The sequence below is a fragment of the Geotrypetes seraphini genome, chromosome 13 (assembly GCF_902459505.1).
Source record: "Geotrypetes seraphini chromosome 13, aGeoSer1.1, whole genome shotgun sequence".
Lineage (NCBI taxonomy): Eukaryota > Metazoa > Chordata > Amphibia > Gymnophiona > Dermophiidae > Geotrypetes > Geotrypetes seraphini.
In genome coordinates, this window is record NC_047096.1 from 33,000,019 (window position 1) to 33,014,366 (window position 14,348).

At 43.7% G+C, this 14,348-nt stretch overlaps 1 protein-coding gene across 1 annotated transcript in view; it reads left to right on the plus strand.

Moving 5' to 3' along the window:
• Nucleotides 1–12,941: 12,941 nt before the first annotated feature.
• Nucleotides 12,942–14,348, plus strand: part of LOC117347109 (integumentary mucin C.1-like) — a 32,296-nt gene continuing 30,889 nt past the window's right edge. The window contains exon 1 of the mRNA XM_033917524.1: nucleotides 12,942–13,074. The gene's annotated coding sequence lies outside the window, so the exon portion shown is untranslated. The remainder of the gene's footprint in view (nucleotides 13,075–14,348) is intronic.

Sequence of the window (14,348 nt, forward strand, 5' to 3'; positions counted from 1 at the left end):
GATCTGTACAACGGCATTATGACCTTGGGCTTACGGCTGACAAAACTTCTATGGATACAGCCCATGATTTGTCTAGCCCTGGACTGAACTGAGCATGTGTGGAAGTGCTGTAAATATGCTGAGCGGGCAGACCAATGACCCTAACCAAGTGCAAAAATTCTTGTGTTTCCCATGACGGAATAAGACTAAGGTGAGGGTGTCAATATGAAGCCAACAGCGCTCAGTGATGTGCTGACCACTGTCAGCATTATGCACATGTACAGGCTCCAGGATGCTGGGAATTATTTTAAAAAGGGTTAGTTAACAAGACTAAGAATGTCATAATGCCTCTGTATCACTCCATGGTGTGACCTCATTTGGAGTATTGCGTTCAATTCTGGTCTCCTTATCTCAAGAAAGATATAGTGGCACTAGAAAAGGTTCAAAGAAGAGCAACCAAGATGGTAAAGGGGATGGAACTCTCGTATGAGGAAAGACTAAAACGGTTAGGTCTCTTCAGCTTGGAAAAGAGACGGCTGAGGGGAGATATGTTTGAAGTCAACAAAATCCTGAGTGGAGTAGAATGGGTACAAGTGGATCGATTAAATTACAAAGACCAGGGGACACTCGATGAAGTTACATGGAAATACTTTTAAAACCAATAGGAGGAAAAAAATTTTCACTCAGAGAATAGTTAAGCTCTAGAACGCATTGCCAGAGGATGTGGTAAGAGCGAATAGCGTAGCTGGTTTTAAGAAAAGTTTGGACAAGTTCTCGGAGGAAAAGTCCATAGTCTGTTATTGAGAAAGAAATGGGGGAAGCCACTGCTTGCCCTGGATCGGTAGCATGGAATGTTGCTACTCCTTGGGTTTTGGCCAGGTACTAGTAACCTAGATTGGACACTGTGAAAACGGGCTACTGGGCTTGATGAACCATTGGTCTGACCCAGTAAGGCTATTCTTATGTTCTCCAGTAATGAATATCTAGTGCTGAATATTGGGCTCTTAACTGGCCAAATGCCGACTCAACCCCTGAAACACCTCCAAAATTGCCAGTTTTGCTTTAAGTGCTAACTGGTCATTTTCAACAGCACTATCTGGATATGTGCCTCTTAAAATGACCGGTTTGCTCCAAACAAGCGATTTAACCTGCCAGTAGCCATGTCTGGCTGGTTAACCAACCTCACAGCATTTAAAAGCCTGATCTGTATCTTATGGTGACCTGCTTGAAACCTTTACAAAGCAGACTACACATATCAGATAAAATAAAATTAAACTAGCAGGATTCCGGATGTCGTGATTAAAATAGGTTTCTGAAAACAAGATGCTCTTCTGATAAAGCTTCTGCCATTGCTGTACTTGATTTATCTATATACGGTACCACTGGGGACGAGCGATCACAATGTGATCAGCTTTAAGCTTGACATCGGGAATAGAAAACATGCCAAAACCTTAAACTTTAAAAAGGGCAAATACGATCACATGAGAGCCATGGTGAAAAAACGACTCAAGAAAAAGGTGGACAAACTTGAAACGGTAGACCAGGCATGGTCCCTACTGAAAAATACTATCACAGAAGCACAAAATCTTCACATTCCAAGGATCTCCAAAGAGGGGAGAACAAAGGGTAAGGGAGAACCGGCATGGCTTACCAGACAGGTGAGGGAAGCCATAAAAGAAAAGAAGGACTCTTTCAAAAAATGGAAACACATGAAAACACCCGAAGCATGGAAAAAACATAAAGATGATCAGAAGAAATGTCACAAGGCGGTGAGGGATGCCAAAAAGGACTTTGAGGAAAAAATAGCTCAAGAGGCCAAAAACTTCAAACCCTTCTTTAGATACGTGAAAGGGAAAAAACCCACAAAAGAGGCGGTGGGACCCCTGGACGACCAGGGAAGAAAAGGGTACATCAAAGAAGATAAACAAATTGCAGACAAACTAAATTCCTTCTTTGCGTCCGTCTTTACGGAGGAGGATACCGCAAAAATACCAGAAGCAGTGAAAGTGTTTAGTGGAGTAATAGAAGACAGTTGAAGTGGAGTTGGACCAGATATACTACCAGATCGACAAACTTAAAAGTGACAAATCCCCTGGACCGGATGGAATTCACCCGAGAGTTTTAAAGGAATTGACGGTTGAAATCGGAGAGCTATTGCAAAAACTTGCCAATCTGACAATCAGAACTGGACAGATACCAGATGACTGGAAGATAGCGAACGTCATGCCAATTTTCAAAAAAGGATCGAGAGGGGAACCGGGCAACTACAGACCTGTGAGCCTTACGTCTATCCCTGGAAAGATGGTTGAAGCACTGATCAAGGATAGCATAGTCCGGCACCTAGATACACATGACTTGATGAAACCCAGTCAACATGGGTTCAGGAAAGGGAAATCATGTTTAACGAATTTACTTCAATTTTTTGAGACCGTGAACAAGCAAATTGATAGTGGAATGCCGGTGGACATAATATATTTGGACTTCCAGAAAGCGTTCGACAAAGTTCCACATGAAAGACTTCTCAGGAAACTACAAAGCCATGGAATAGAGGGAGATATACACAGGTGGATAGGCAAATGGCTGGAAAACAGAAAGCAGAGAGTGGGCATAAATGGGAAGTTCTCAGACTGGGAGAAAGTGACTAGTGGTGTGCCCCAGGGCTCGGTTCTTGGGCCGATCCTATTTAGTATTTACATCAATGACCTGGAAGAAGGAGTATCCAGTGAGATCATTAAGTTTGCAGACGACACAAAGCTATGCCGGGCAATCAGATCGCAGGAGGATAGCGAGGAACTCCAGAGCGACTTGTATCAGTTAGAGAAATGGGCAGAGCAATGGCAGATGAAGTTCAACGTGGAGAAATGCAAAGTAATGCATTTAGGTAGTAAGAATAAGGAACACGAGTATAGAATGTCAGGCGCAACTCTGGGTAAGAGCGAACAAGAAAAGGACCTGGGTGTACTGATAGATAGGACCCTGAAGCCGTCGGCACAATGCGCGGCAGCGGCAAAGAAAGCAAACAGAATGTTAGGCATGATAAAGAAAGGAATCACGAGTAGATCGGAGAAAGTCATAATGCCGCTTTATAGAGCAATGGTCAGACCACACTTGGAATACTGTGTCCAACATTGGTCTCCCAACCTAAAGAAGGATATAAAACTGCTGGAGAGGGTGCAGAGACGAGCAACGAAGCTAATAAGAGGTATGGAGAACTTGGAATATGAGGAACGACTCAAGAAACTGGGACTGTTCTCCCTTGAGAAGAGGAGGCTGCGAGGGGACATGATCGAGACGTTCAAAATGCTGAAAGGCATCGATAAAATAGAGCAGGAAAATAAATTATTTACATTGTCCAACGCGACACGGACAAGAGGACATGGTTTGAAGCTAAGGGGGGACAAGTCCAGGACAAATGTCAGGAAGTTCTGCTTTACACAGCGAGTGGTAGACGCCTGGAATGCTCTCCCAAAGGAGGTTATTAAGGAATCCACTGTGCTAGGATTCAAAGGCAAATTAGATGCACATCTCCTTACGAGAGGCATAGAGGGATATGGGTGACTAAAACTACATCAGGTGTATACCTGACTGGGCCTCCGCGTGTGCGGATCGCCGGACTCGATGGACCATGGGTCTGATCCGGAGATGGCAGTTCTTATGTTCTTATGAAATCTATGAACATTAGATAGCACTGCAGGGATGCACAGCATGCTCCTATCCAGTCTCCTCAAGCTGGGCCATTCTGGTCTTCACATCAAAGCAAGTTTGTTGACAAAATATACCATAGGTGAGGGCGCGGTCTGATGGAAGAAAAATTGGAACTGGCTGTGGGAAATTCCCCAGACTTATTTTGCCAATTTAATGTGTAAGATCTCTGCAAATAATTATGGAACTGACCTGGCAACTAAATGATGGAGTTTGTGGTGCCCTGAGGGAGGCTTAGAGTTGATTCACATACCTGGCACTTGCCCCATAGGCCATCCATAGTTAGGGATACTGAAGAGACAGCATTCATAGTCCTAAGTTACCTAATGCAAGAGTGATACCTACTAGCTAGGCTTGTGCTAGGTTCTGGAGGGAGTCGCATTGCCTATGACTTAGCCTAATCATCATTTTAATAGGTGGGCTAAATAGGAAGGGGGTGCATGAAGATAATATAAAGATGGGGAGCAACAAAATCAAACAGCTAAGGTGAATGAAGGTTCATAGTATACTGGGTCCAACTGAATCATATTCTGTAAGACTAGGAATCATGGCAGTTATTTTGTTTCCCAGAGCCAGATGGGGCAGAAGTAGAGGGTGACTGCTCCTGGCTTGACCCACTAGGGATCACCTCCTGATAAGTTTCATTGGTGGTAGTAAGACCTGGGGGAGCTGGAGGAAGGAAGTTTCCTTGTAACTTGTGGCGTTGGTTAAGGGGAAGAACATACCTGTAGTAGACAATTGGGAGAGCTGGGGGATTGGAGAGGGGATGCAATTGGGGGGGTAGGAGTGGGGAAACAGATTAGGGGTGTTGAGAGGATTGAATTGGGGGCGGGGTGAGGTCAAGATATTCAGTTTGTCGCTGCCCTAGTGAACTGCCAATAGTACAGCTGCACTTATCCCCTATTTCTATAATCTTGTGCACCCCATTTTCATACGTATTACACAAAATTGCACACGCATAGAGGGGCATAATCAAAACATGCATCTAAGTCCGATTGGGACCTAGAGCGCTAGACTCCCAAAGTCGGAAGTGGTAAAATGCCCATTCTTGAAAAATACATCTAAATTTTTTTTTTAATAGTCTATCTGGACATCCAGGTTATTGTTCTTCCAGACCGCCAGTACATCTATCTTTATACCACATTCTCGACCAAAATTTTGTCCAAGTCCCAAATGCCCGGAACAAGACCATTTGGATGTGAGAGGGGCCAGCATTGTGATGGACTGGCCTCCCAGATAAGGCAACAGAGCAGTGGGGCACCTTGCAGGACACTACTGTGAACTTCACAAAAAGGGTGCCACATAAACATCTCACCAGAACTCCCTTATAGAATATGGTGAGCCCCCCCAAAACCCACTATACCCACCTGTCTACAACCACAATAGCCTGCAGGCCTGCAGGTGGCAATACAGTAAGGTTTGGGTTTTTTTTGGTGGGCTCACATTTTCCATCATGAATTTAGTGGTTAGAGTAGCCTGAAGACCTATTTGTTTGCAAGATATCTCATTCCCACTAACAGATGATTTTGTAAAGGTTTTAAAACCTATTATTCTGCAAGATATTCATTTCTCCTTCACTCTAACAAATGAGCAGATCTACTGTGCTTCTATGTTTTGATTTTAATGTTAAATGTTAATGTTTTGAATCTAATGTAAGATTCTAATTTTGATTTTATTGCAACAATTGTAATTCCTGGAGATGGCCAACCTCTTACTAATTTAGAAATTGCACTGAAGATAGGAGTAGAGGTAGGTTATAGGGATAAGATTAGAGGATTAGAGGCAGTTACAAAATTAGTCAGGGACACTGTTCAGGCAATTAGCCCTGATGGGCCGCCGCGGGAGCGGACCGCTGGGCAAGATGGACCTCTGGTCTGCCTCAGCGGAGGCAACTTCTTATGTTCTTATTGGGTATATTAGCGAATGTTAAATGCTTATGGAATGTAATGTAGTATCTCTGATTATATGGTTTCTGTAACTTCAGCTAGACTATAGATGGTGCTTAGAAAACAGCGTCAGACAGAGAGATCAAACCGAAGCTTCTAAAAATGGCCATCCTGGAAAAAATGTTGCGAAAAAGAAAAATTGATGGTTTACGTGGCATATGGTCAAGGGAACTAATGATGTCTATATCTGATGATCAATGGCAATTCATATTCCTTAAACGCATCTGATGTTGTCAGTCCGCTTCCATGAAACAATCTTTATTTTTTGTGATTAGACGTGTATATGGACTCCTGTAAGATTAAACAAAATTAACTCAGAGTATTCTCCTTTATGTTGGTCTTGTGAGCAAGAAAAAGGAACGTTAGATCAAGTTTTTCAAGTTTATTAGGATTTGATATACCGCTTATCAAGGTTATCTAAGCGGTTTTTACAATCAGATACTCAAGCAAAGATCACATGTTATTCTATTGCCCCATGGTTTATGACTTCTGGCAACAAGTGTGGAGTCATATTCAAGCAATATTACATATAAATGTTCCCGTAACATATGCTCTTTGCTTCAGTTGAATGTCACTAAAATTCAGAAAAAAATAGTAGCTATACTTACTGCTGTAGCAATCCAAATCATTTTGAAAACTTGGAAAAATGCATCCTTGTTATCTTTCCAATTTTGTTGGAATTCAGTGTGGTTAATTGGGAAATATGAGGCGGTTATAATGGAAAAGAGAGGTAAAGGGGCCAAATTTAGATTATTATGGGCACCTATATAAGAGTTTGCAGATAATAGTTGAAGTATAGTGAAAGAATGGAGGATTCCCTGGTTAGAAAAAGTTTTTTCACCCTTTGGAAATTGAGATCTATTAGGGCTTATTTGGATATAGAATCATTTAGAATTTTGGTGCAGTCTCTTCAAGAGAGTTGCGCGGGGACAGAAATCCCACCCGTCCCCACCCATCCCCGCCAAAGTCCCACCCGTCCCCACCCGTCCCCGTGAGGAATCCCACCCATCCCCACCCATCCCCGCGAAGAATTCCCTCCATCCCCACCTGTTCCTACGAGGAATCCCCTCCGTCCACGCCCGTCCCTATAAACTTCAGAAATAGTTATTTCATTTAATTATGCTACTGAATTAAAGGCTCTGGTAGAAACCCATTTACAAATAAGCAAAAAGAATTTATTAATTTGGAAATATTAATTGGGAAGAATACATCTTTGTAAACGGGTTTCTACCAGAGCCTCTTTTCTTTATAAATTTTTATCAACACAACTAATATACTACTTTATCCTGAAGCAAAAAAAAAAAAAAAAAAAAAAAGAAATAGAATTCTTTTCCTACCTTTGTTGCCTGGTTTCTGCTTTCCTCATGTTCTCATTCAGTTCCTTCCATCCACTGTCTCTCTTCCTTCTGCGTCTTCCATTTGCTCTGTTACTGTGCCTCTCCCTTTCTCCCCCCTTCCAAATTGGTCTGGCACCCATCTTCTTCCCTCCGCTCCCCCCATAGTCTGGCATCTCTGTCTTCTTCCCTGCCAGCGTCTTCTCCCCACTCTCTCTTCCCCATTTCCTTTCAGCATCCTTCTCCCCCCCAACTTCCCCATGTCCTGTCAGTGTCCTTCTCCCCCCTCTGTCTTCCCCATGTCCTTTCAGTGTCCTTCTCCCCCTCTGTCTTTCCCATGTCCTTTCAGCGTCCTTCTCCCTCTCTGTCTTCCCCATGTGCTTTCAGCGTCCTTATCCCCCCCGTCTTCCCCATGTCCTGTCAGCGTCCTTCTCCCCCTTCTGTCTTCCACAAATGCTTTCAGTGTCTTTCCCCCCCCCCCACCCCGGTCTTCCCCATGGCCTTTCAGCGTCCTTCTCCACCCCTTTGTCTTCCCCAGTGCTTTCAGCATCCTTCTCCCCCCTCCTTCTCTCCCGCCCCGGGTGCAGCACAGCCGGCAAGGTCCCCTTACTTTTGTGGCGCTTTCCCGATCGACCGACCGACAACAGCCCCGGTCTGACAAACCTCCCTGCCCTTAACCGCAAATCTAAATTTCCTTCTTACAGCTGCTGTAAGAAGGTAATTTAGATTCGCGGTTAAGGGAAGGGAGGTTTGTCGGACCAGGGCTGTTATCGGTCGGTCGGGAAAGCGCCACAAAAGTAAGGGGACCTGGCCGGCTGTGCTGCACCCGGGGTGGGGCAGACCGCCCCCCTCCCTTGGTAGCCACTCGAGCCGTGAGGCTACTCCTCCTTACCTACCCTGCCTGCAGCACAGAGCCGAACGGAAGTCTTCCCGACGTCAGCGCTGATGTCGGAGGGAGGGAGGGCTTTGTTTAAGCTTTGTTTAAGCCCTCCCTCCCCTCCGATGTCAGCGCTGATGTCGGGAAGACTTCCGTTCGGCTTGTGCTGCAAGCAGAGCAGGTAGGGAGAAAAGCCGCGCGACTTAGTACATCCAGCCCCGCAGGAACCCCGCGACCCTCGGAGGCGTCCCCACGGGATCCCCGTGACCCTAGGGGGCGTCCCCATGGGATTCCCGCGACCCTAGGGGGCGTCCCCACGGGATCCCCGTGACCCGAAGGGGGAACCCGCGGGATTCCCGTCATCCCCGTTCCCGTGCAGCTCTCTAGTCTCTTGTGCTTAGACAGCTTGATTACTGCAATATTATTTATCTAGGAATTTCTCAAAGAAATATGCAGTGACTGTGGATGGTCCAGAATATGGCTGTTAGATTGATTTTTGGGCTGAAGAAGCATGATCGTAACATGTCATTTTACCGGAAATTACACTGGTTGCCAGTGGAGGCGCGTGTGAAGTTTAAATTTGGTCGTTTTTGTTTCAAAGTTTCGTTTGGACTTTCTCCCAAATACCTGATTGACCTCTTTACTTTTGCAAATAGAAACATAGGAGAAATTTGCCCCTGAACTTTGTCTTCCCGCCTGTTAAAGATTGCAAATTTAAAAAACATCATCGTTATCTTTTGTCTTATCAGGCAGCATTAGGGGCAAGGATTTGGAAACTCTAATCATGTCTTCAAATTCTTATGTGAAGTTTAGAAGAAATGTACAGATCCATGGTGAGACTTCATCTGGAATATTGTGTACTATTCTGGAGGCCACATTACCAAAAAGATGTGCTGAGAGTTGAGTCGGTTCAGTGAATGGCCACCAGGATGGTCTCGGGACTCAAAGACCTCCCGTATGAAGAAAGGCTGAATAAATTGCAGCTATACTCACTCGAGGAACGTAGAGAGAGAGAAGACATGATAGAGACGTTTAAATATATCACGGGCCGTATTGAGGTGGAGGATGATATCTTCTTTCGTAGAGGTCCCTCGGCCACAAAAGGGCAGCCGCTGAAAATCAGGGGTGGGAAATTTCATGGCGACACCAGGAAGTTCTTCTTCACCGAAAGGGTGGTCGATCGTTGGAATGAACTTCCACTTCAGGTGATTGAGGCCAGCAGCGTGCCAGATTTTAAAAGGAAATGGGATACACATGTGGGATCTCTAGGGGGGTAAAAATGGAAATGGGATACACATATGGGATCTCTAGGGGGGTAAAATCAAGGTGGTGGGGTTGTTAGAGTGGGCAGACTTGATGGGCTATGGCCCTTTTCTGCCGTCATCTTCTATGTTTCTATATTTGTTTCTTAAATATTTGTGTAATTAATTTCCATGTTTATAGATATTATGGGTCCTTTTATCAAGGTGCGGTAGGGGTTTAGCATGCATAATACTGCGCGTTAAACTACCTGCCGCGCTAGCCGCTATCGCCTGCATTGAGCAGGCGTTAGTTTTTTTAGCCGGCCACGGGGGTTAGCACGTGATGAAATGTCCGACACGCTAACCCCACTAAAGCGCCTTGATAAAAGGACCCATATATTTTAGTAATCTATTCTGTGAGTCTTTAACTTACGTAATTTTCAATTTATTCAATTGTATACACTATTATAAACTTTTGTTAACCGCATAGAACTTCACGGTCCTGCTGTATAAAAGTTGATTGTTATGTTATGTTATGGATGGATGGATGTTAGTTTTTCGCTCTCTGCAAATGGGATGGGTGGGGAGAAGGAGTTTATTTCAAGGATTTTGTCTCTTACCCCCTCTTCTACGAAACTGCGCTAGCAGTTTCTAGCACGGGGAGCTGCACTGAATGTTCTGCCCTGCTCCCGACGCTCATAGGAACTCTATGAGCGTCGGGAGCAGTGCGGGCCATTCAACATGGCTCTCTGCGCTAAAAACTGCTAGCATGGTTTCGTAGAAGAGGGAGTTAATATCCTAAGCTTTGTGTTAATTATTATTATGAGTAGTTTTGTTAAATCTGTTTCTCCTGCATTATTGTATGTTATTATACAAAAATTTCAACAAAAAATTATGGAACTAAAAAAACCCCAATACATTTTTTCTCGCTTTACTTTTCTTGTTTGCTCTGGGCATCTGCTCTAAGGAAAGAGAAAGCCAGCCTGCTTTACAACCTTGTGCTCTGCTTAAGCATTGCCTTGGCACACCCTTTGTTCCAGTATTCCAGCATCATATATTATATAGTTTGTTTGCAGAACAAATTTAGCTTTGCACGCAACTTGCAGATGGGTGGATGTGGCAGCTTAATGAACTCGCCGTCAAACAGATCTGATGTGATGTTACGTTCCCAGTTCCCCTATCTCTGGGATGCACTGGTAAAGAGTGTTGATTTTATGTAGGGTTACCATATGGCTCCAAAAAAAGGAGGACGGATTGAGAGTGACATCTGGGTTTTACTTCCATTGAAAGCAATGAAAGTAAAACCCGGATTTCCTTTAACGTTTTAATTAGTGTACATCCCCCCCTGGCTCTGTTTTCATTTATTTAAACATTTGTACTAACGTTTTTCTTTTATGTAAACTGCTTAGGATTTTTTTGGCGGTATATCAAATAATAATAATAATAAATTTATTCTTGTATACCACCCAACCACAAAGTTCCAGGCAGTTAACAACAAAGAAGAACTGTACAATCAGTGAAAGGTACAACAGGTAAATAAAAATGAATGACAAGAAGAAAATTATATAGTTATTTAACAAACTTATTAAACAAGTGTGTTTTAAAAATTTTTCTAAAAACGTTATAAGAATCTGTTTGACAAATAAGCGGGCTTAACCAAGAGTTCAGTTTGCCTAGCTCAGGGGTAGGCAATTCCAGTCCTCAAGAGCCGGAGCCAGGTCAGGTTTTCAGGGTATCCGCAGTAAATATGCATGAGATAGATTTGCATCTCAAGGAGGCAGTGCATATTCATTGTGGATATCCTGAAAACCTGACCTGGCTCCGGCTCTCGAGGATTGGAATTACCTACCCCTGACCTAGCTGAAAGGCAAATGGCCTATTCAAAAATTTCTTGTAATGCAATAGACTTGAAACTTGAAGCACGGAGGGTTAAGTGACCTACACAAAGCCACAAAGAGCTGCTCTTGGATTTGAACTTGAGCCTTCCACCGCCCAGCTTGTTGCTCCAACCATTAGTCTACTTCACTCCACACAGCATTTTAGACTTTAACTAAATGACAAACAAATACATCCTGCTGTCAGCTGGCATAAATTATATTAATATTGACCTCTGTTCGGAACTGGACTGGAAAGATGACAGATGTCACCCGAGTCTTTTCCCACGGTGCAAGTTCTTACTGTTCTTCACACATTTTCTTTTTCTACTTTTTGTAACAATCCCTAAAATTTGTAATAGTGCTCTAACAGAATGGATAGATAGGTATGTGTCCCCAAAAATAAGACACTGTCTTATATTAATTTTGGGCCCAAAAAAGGCACTAGGTCTTATTTTCAGGGATATCTTATTTTTTCATGTACAATGATCATCTCTCAATTCCTCTCCTCCACCCCAATTTTTCCTATTTCCTTTCTCTCTCCCACATGTGCAGAATCTTTTCTCCCCTCTCACCCATCCCCTTGTGCAGCATCTTTCTATCCCTCCCATCCCTTGTGCACCAGAACCCTTACAGCTTCAATACCTCCCTTCCATCCCTTACAGCATCTATCCTTCCCTTCCTCCCATTCCCCTGTGTAGCATCTTTCTATCCCCGTCGCCGTGTACCCCCCATTGCCCCTTGAAAATAAAATCACTTTTCCTAGCATTGTTTTCTGGTGATTTTATTTTTCTACTCATCTTTTCCCAGTCTCTGGTTGCACTTCTTTTTGTCAGTGCTCTTAACTCTGTTTCAAGGGCCTTCTTATCCTTTTGCTGTTTTTCTCTCCTTTAAGAACATAAGAACATAGCCTTACTGAGTCAGACCAATGATCCATCAAGCCCAGTAGCCCATTCTTAAGGTGGTCAATCCAAGTCACTAGTACCTGGCCAAAACCCAAAGAGTAGCAACATTCCATGCTACTGATCCAATGCAAGCAGAGGCTTCTCCCATGTCTTAATAACAGACTATGGACTTTTCCTCCAGGAATTTGTCCAAACCTTTCTTTCTGTCCTACATCTATCTTGGGCATTAACTTTTAACATTCATTTTTTTTCTCAAATCAATCTACTTTTCCATGTCTTCCCTTCCCATCTATCCATGTGCACTCTCTCCTCCCTCTCTCTGCCCTTCGCCTCCATGTGTGCCATCTTCTCCCTCTTTCTTCTCTCCTACTACAATCTATCGATAAACAGCATTTCTTCCATCTCTCTTCTCTTCCCAATATTTCCCATCCCTGTGCACTATGTCCTCCCTCTCTCTCCCATTCCTCTCCATCCCTGTGTACCATCTCCTCCCTCTCTTTCCCTCTCCTATAGTCTGACATCTGTCTGCCCCCCTTTCCCCCTCTTATGGTCTGGGATTTTGATCCTCTCCTTCCCACAGACTAGAATCTCTCTCCCCTCCTTCCTTTCCCTCCTCCTCCCTTTGAGGTCTGGCATTTCTCTGTCTTTCTCTTCCCCTCCCCATGCCTTAGTCTGGAATCTCTCCCTCCACCTTCCTTTCCCTAGTCTGACATCTCTCTTTTCTTCCACTTTCCCCACCCACTAGTCTGACATCTCTCTCCTTCCCTTTCTCCCCTCTGGCATCTCTATCTGCCCCTTTCCTTTCTTCTTCTGGAGGTCTGGCATCTTTCCTTCCCATCCATGCAGTCCAACATGTCTCTCATCCTTCCCATGCTATTTCCCTCACCCCGGCGTGGGATCCGGTGCTTGCTCACCATTCTTCCCAGCGGATCTGCTGTAACTCTTCAGGCCAACAGCAGCATGAATGAAGTAAACACGCTGCCATCAGCGACCCAGAAGCTTTTCCTTTGTTACTGCTTCCTGTGCCCACATAGGTCGGAAGCAGTAGCAGAGAGGAAGCTTCTGGGTCACTGAAGAGAATCCTTAAAAGAAGGAACTTGAGGACAGAGAGATATCCAAGATCAAGTAGAGACAGAAGCTAAACAACAAACACAAAGGTTGAAAACTTGTTTAAGATTTTAGTAAAGATTTCTGTGCCAGCTGGGCTGGATAAAAGGTAGGCAATAGCTACATTTTGTATTTCTCCTCCGGGATTGTAGTCACCAATGTCATTTTACTGGAAGGAAATGGGGGAAGAGAAAGGGATTATATTACTATAAAGTTGCTTTTGGTATTGCCCCATTATATCTTGCCGACAGATTTGTTACTATGGCGCAAAAGAATAGTAGAAAATCTCATGCCCTATTTACGTTCCCTTCAGCCAAGGGCTGTAAAAGAAAGAAACATCATGGGCATTGTCTTTCCTACGAAGCAGCTTACCATGACAAAGATTTCCATCCATTATTAATTAGATCCACGTCTTATGAACATTTCAGAAAACTCTTGAAAACTTTTCTTTTTTCTAAATTTCTGATCAATTAGATTTCTGTATATCATATTATTCCTGTATTTTCTCAAAGCATAATCTTTTGTTAACCGCATTGAACTTACAGCTATGTGGTCTAGAAATCTGCTATTATGTTATGTAATGTTATTCTGCCAGTTGTTGATGCAATAGTTTGAAAAATATCTTTAAAATTGTTTCTCTTTGACAGCTCTGAAATACAGAGACCTATGATTGTGTTTCAGATTGAAAGGGGACTAGAGGGTAACACCATCTCCTTTTTTTCACAAAAATAAAACACTCATTCCCTTGTCATATTTTATGAGAAACAGTGATGTGAGACTAAGTACACCCAAAGGAATAGCATGGCAGCAGCTGGAAGAGGTTACAGAAAAGATGGGTGAATTTGGAAGGGGTAAGAGGTTCTTGGTTTTGTTTTCCTCAACTCTTAAGCCCTGGCTTTCCTTTCTCATTGTCAGAGCAGCTCTGCTCTACTACAGGCTAGCTTTTGGGGTCTATGACCTTTGTGGCTGTGCAGGGCAAAAAGAATGAGGGGGTATTGCTATAGTGATATGCCGCCCCCATATCCTTCCACATAATGTGGGCCAGGAAAAGACAGGAGTAGGGGTATAATGGTGCTGGTCAGAGAATGGAGGAGAAATAAGGGGGTGTACTCGTATAGTAAAAGGAGAGAGTAAGAAGGAAGTTGTGCTGGAGTCACCACTAATAAAGGAAGGGGCATTGTGCCAAAGCTGTTACCACCAAAGAGGTGACAGTTTTCATTTTTGCAGAAGGCAGTAGAGTCGGTGCTAACTCAGCTCCCTACTGAGCAAGCACTCACTCTCTAACTGCTAGAGCTTTCGCAGGCGGGCTAACACACCATGGGTCGATATGAATGCACTCCTTCAGGTTCACTGATTCCCTTCTCGGCATGTGATCTTTGGGAT